This window comes from Medicago sativa, chromosome 7 (assembly GCF_051527215.1).
Source record: "Medicago sativa cultivar Bolivia chromosome 7, Bolivia_mono, whole genome shotgun sequence".
In the NCBI taxonomy this organism is placed as follows: Eukaryota; Viridiplantae; Streptophyta; class Magnoliopsida; order Fabales; family Fabaceae; genus Medicago; species Medicago sativa.
Genome location: NC_140755.1, coordinates 78,356,274 through 78,361,996, shown reverse-complemented (window position 1 = coordinate 78,361,996; position 5,723 = coordinate 78,356,274). Strand labels below are relative to the sequence as shown.

At 32.6% G+C, this 5,723-nt stretch overlaps 1 long non-coding RNA gene across 2 annotated transcripts; it reads right to left on the bottom strand.

Annotated features, from left to right (window-relative positions):
• On the bottom strand, positions 1-2,386 carry LOC146908830 (uncharacterized). 2 transcript variants are annotated; one of them, XR_015019059.1, is made up of 4 exons: positions 2,277-2,386; positions 1,969-2,075; positions 1,740-1,855; positions 1-1,096 (listed from the first exon to the last, which is right to left on the bottom strand). It is a non-coding gene; the product is annotated as an uncharacterized LOC146908830 (long non-coding RNA). The 2 variants fall into 2 exon arrangements; XR_015019058.1 differs by lacking the exon at positions 1,740-1,855.
• Positions 2,387-5,723: the final 3,337 nt, after the last annotated feature.

The window sequence follows — 5,723 nt, the reverse complement described above, 5'->3', positions numbered from 1 at the left end:
TTAAACACAGAATTACAAATTTCATAATTCTTATGCTCAAACAGAATTACAAGTTCAGCAGTATCATACAGGTTCAGCAGAGTTCAATAACACAGATGCTTTTCTTATGCTCAAACAGAATTACATAATGAACTTAACATCAATGGTTATATGAAATTTTACTCGCTAAATAACCCCCTAAATACAAAGCCTGAAACAAGGCTAAACCCACCCTCCAAAACCGCCAGCTCCGCCACATAAAGCACCGGACAGACTCACAAGAACAGCCCCAAAACCACTGTTGTAGGACAGCAAAACAGAACTGCTGTCAAAGCAGCAACAACACCTTCCTGCACAAGGAACACAGCCGCAGCTAGAGGTCCCCCTACAACAAAAACGGTGCTGACAGCACCAACCCCTGCAACCACACAAAAACCAGAAACAGAGACAGCAGACGCACCCTAAAACCGCAAAAAAACAAACACCACCCAAACTTGTCCATCCGGATCAACCACCAAGACAAAAACGCGGATTCCAGCACCATTCATAAAACAAACACGTTGCGATTTTCAATCGAGACAAACTCCATTGCCAAGACAACACCTTATTAGCAGGTCTTATTAGCACTTTTTATCCATTAAAACTATTTTAATGAATAATGCAATTGTTCAAACAGGTTGCATAGTGAATATCAATTGTTAAATAGCTGGCGACATGGCCCATACTGATAAAGAAGTCCATTTGAAAGATACTAAATAACACTTTAACAATAAAGCATATGATTATGTCATATCTCTTATCAGCAAATCCATTCAAATCAAATAAAATTACATCACAAATGGAAAATATTCAGCACTGGTAGCATATATACAGACACTAATCTAGCATAAATTAGTATTCAACTAATTGGTCACTATTCCCCTGCTCTCATATAATCATCTAAAGTTCATTGATAGCTAAAAATAGAATCATACAATACTTCTATAAAAAATTAAAATTGAAAAATAGAATCAGATAACCTAGTTGCAGCAATGGATTGTGAAGATGCCTTGGCTCTTATAGTCTTTGATTAAGCTTCTTCTATTTCTTCGATAACACCTCAAGTTGATCCAAGTTCCTATAAACATAGTTCAAAATTAGATAAATCAAAATAAATTTAATTCAAACACCATTTGATTCACACACTAGTTGGTTTCAATGTAATAAAGTATATTTCAAAATACACACCCAGCCCATCAAACTTCCATCTAAACTTTGAAGCAGGGTATTTTCAATCACTCATACATCAACTCTAGCACATTTCTTTAAACACCAAGAAAACACAATTCCAGCCCTATACACTAACAGACATAGAACTCTCAAAATCCATATTGAAACAAAGTTGAGCATTATGTGAGACAGTCCTCATGAAAACATTACACCAGACTTGAGAGTAGAACACGAATCATGGCTTGAGATAGATAGACAATGGCACCACCAAAATCATGGCTTCAAACTTTTCCTTTTTTCACTCCAATATCAAACGGGGATTGATCACTTTAATTCCATCAAATAAAAATGACCCATTTTATCATAAACCAATAATCCCAAAAAACAATTAATTCTACAGCTACCCAAAGATAAGAAGAACGAAATCACTAATAATCTCAGCAATTTATAGAATTTTAAAACTAAAAGAGATGAGTTTACTAAAAAGAAGAACAAAATCACTAAATAGAAGAACAAAAGCATAACAAGTGAAAGAAAGAACAATATTATACATGTGTGCAAAGACGGTAATTGGCTTCTCATCGAAGAGAAGGGTTTTAGAGTCCTTTATAGTTAGTTCATCGTTTTTCCATTGTCCGTGAACACTGTCATACTTAAACATGTATGTCTACACAAACAAAACCACAAAATTCACAAAAATAAATCAGATCTAAATCAAAAAAAGCTTAACAACACACACAAAATAATAGTCAAATAAAAATCGAAGAAAGAATTTTATACCATGTAATTAGCGGTGATGAAAGGATCGTTAACAGCAACAAGTTCAACATCATCTCTCTTCAAAGCAAATCTAGCAACCAAACGTCCGAGTCCGATTCTTCCAACTCCTGTCAGTTACAAACAAAATTAACAAAATTACAATAAATTTAACAAAATTTAAAAATATAAATCCGATCTATGCAGAAATGAAGAGAGATCGAAGGAACTAAAACAAAGGAAAAAATCAGGTCAACTTAGACTAATTAAAATATTAATGGAAAATTTAACGAAAAATTAAGGAAAATAATGAAGAGGTTATGAAGAATTACCACCATGGCTGAAGAACAAAGAGGATGAATGGAGAAGAAATTTGGGGATTTAAGGTTTCATGAAAGAGGGCGACTACTAGCGGTGAGAGGGGAGAGCAATAACACGTTTTGCCCAACATACATATCTCATTTGTTTTATTTTAACGTGTGGACCCCATGCTTTCCGAGGAAATATTTCCTCAGTAACCCCAACCAACCACAACACGCCACGTCCTCCATTTCAAGTCTTTTCTCTTAACGTGGGACCCCTTTTGACTGAAATATGTTTTCCTACGAACTTTCGTCGGTACCCGTTTCCTCGGTAATTTCCTCGGAAATATTTGTAGGAAAATCCCATGTTTCTTGTAGCTAGCTCTTTCAGATTACACTACAATTTATGTGTCACCAATATCCAAATTAAGGATAGTTTTTTCATACTCCCTTAATTCCTGCTGGTTGGGGTCTCAACCCTAAGCTCCACTTGATAGTCCTTCACACCTTCACACGTTAAAAAATATGTTGCTCTTCCATAACTAAAGCTTTGACATCCACACAAGCACCATATTTATGGTAATATTTTCCTCAAGAAAAACACACTAAGTGTTGCCCTCGTATTCCAAAGGTAAGAGTGAATAAATATGAGACTGTCAACTTTAAGCATGGGGCCCAAAGTACTCCCCAGCCTTCCAATGAAAATGTAGTTATGTAGTTCTAAAGGGATCTTTAAAATATCTAGTCTAGCACACGCACAAGAATTTACTTTATAGTGTTTTCCTTCAAAGAATTGTATTTTTGAACGTGATCGATCACGAGCACTCATGCAACTGAAGAAAAAAAGCAAAGATCAATTGTGTGTCTTCCATTAGTAAAAGTCTTCAATTAGTACAAAGCACGACCTAATTCTTCTTCATCCAAAACGCTAGAGATTCATCAAAGAAATTATGCAAACATAGCTATTCACTTTTTTTTTTCTTTCCAAACATAGCTCTAATATTTACCCCTCAAGAATGGTTTACCAATGTGTCAATAATTTTATATAAAGAAATTATGCATACTTTTTTATGAAAAAGATTGTACTAAAAAAGAAAAACACTGTTGTTTTCCATGCACAAAGTATCATATATAATCTTTTTCAGAATCCTTTTTAGAACTATAATTATAAAAGTTAGCTAAAAAGGTTAACTATCTTCATCCCATATCTTCCACTGCCACTCATATCTTTCACTCCCGAACTTGTATTAGAAAGGTAACCATTTTCCTCATTTACTTATATAATTTTTTTAACCTAGTACATATTTAGGATTAGAAAGACAAAAGGGAAAGAGATAAAGAGCGAAAATTTGAGTCGGCATTTGAACTACTCTCAAAAGGGTAAAAATTTATTATCTTGACCAAGACACAGTGACATACCCTAAAAAAAAAAAAGCATACTCTCGTAACGTGTGTGCGCTAGGACTTCTTTTTTGAATCACGTGTTATGAGATTATCCCCCTTTTTCTTTCTTAACACTCTTAATTCATTAAAAAAATAATGATATTAATAAATAGAGAAAAAAAAAATATAGAGTTAGGAGATGGAATGAAAGAAAATAGAAACGGATGAGCCAATTTGGTACATTGAAAAAAAAAATTAAATAATCATTTTATGATAACTTTCTCCTATGTTCATATTGTGTTTTTACTTTCTCTTTCTATTCTTTTGTTAAAATTAAGATGAAGATCCTTTTAGTTTGTTGGAAAATAATGAACCAAATGCACAAAATATCGACGATATAATAATATGTGAAATCCTCTAAAAACTCAGAAAATAATACACAAATTCGTCCTACTCTAGTTTATTGATGGTTTTTTCATCCAAACATGTTTAATACCACAGCAGGCAATGGTTTCATGTTTCAATTTCACCCTGCAAATAGAATTCCATGTGATTTTATCTGATTTGAGATATTCATTTTTACGTAATGCATACTCCCTCCGGTCACATTTATAAGCAAAAATGCACTTTTTATGTTCAATGAATGCATAATGTATTTGGCCTATATCTTGACCAAATACATTAAGAATTGAATGAATCTAAAAAGTGCTTTTTTGCTTATAAATGTGACCGGATGGAGTATCTATTTTATACCGAAAAATCATAAATACAAATCTCAAAATTACACACTAATACTAATTTAATAATTTATGATAAATACAAAATATTTTCACATTGTTAGCTTATATAATACAAACGTGACCATGCGGTTCATTTTGTGTGCATTTGAACAAGCAAGATTTTACAGAACACCCTCAAACAAACAACATGCAAACAATTGTAATTGAATTACAAGTAAGCATGAAAGACAAAAACATAGAAAAGAGATAGCATGCAAGAAGGGATATATAAAATCATCCAGAACAACCACTCATGCATCACATCACAATTTTACCATGAGAGAAAATAAGAACACAATATAGGGTAATAATTTTCAAGGAAGTGCCAAAACACATTTGACATTCAATGAAAATTCTTTACCTATAAGCAAAATACTTACTACCTTGTTCAAGTGCTTCTAAGAGTGATGATTAAGGAGAGGCCGTGACAATCCAAACGTGATAAGGCTAATGGTGAGATTAATTATTTGACATCCTCATATACGCCTTCAACACACTTTTCCTCTTGATGTCCTTGCAAAGCATGGAGCTTATTGTGGAGTGTCATCCTCGACTTGGTTCATGATCAACAATCTTATAACACACTCAAAACTAACAAACATTTCCCAACATGTGGGAGTAAGAACAAAAACACAAAACCACCATAATTGATTCGTGAATATTGAGATGTGTCCGCATTCCTTAAAAAAGAAATTAGGGAATCATGGATACATTACTAACTATTTATAAAGAAAATACATGAGAAAGCATAAAAGCTTATTCAAATCATGCAAAGACGAGATAACATCAAGTAGCAATATCTAGAGAATACAACAGAGCTCTATCAATATAATTGATCAAATTAGAAAGCATGTTGTTAGGATTTTTTTTTTTATTTTGAATAATCATGTTGTTAAGATTAAGTTTATAATTATAGTTATATTTTTTTGAAGGAAATAATTATAGTTATAATTATTAATTAAATTAAATTCAAAAATTTGAACCCACTGATTGAGGGTCCTGACAACGCCACTGCTTATATGATAATTTACTTTGTAGATATGATATTTACCAATCTAACCTTAAATTCTTACATATCATTTTAATGATCGAACACAAAAACTTTCAATTGGATCATAGCCTATATTTACATAGGCACCCATAAATGTTTCCAGTCCTATAAACCGATTGTTTAATCCTCGAAGTGAAAGGGGCACATTGTGAATTCCGCGTTGGATTATTATATAAATATTTTTTGGGATTGAGTTGAGCCCAAATTTAAAATTTTAATGAAAGAATAAAAATCAACTTCCTTGATTATTTTTTTAATAAGCAA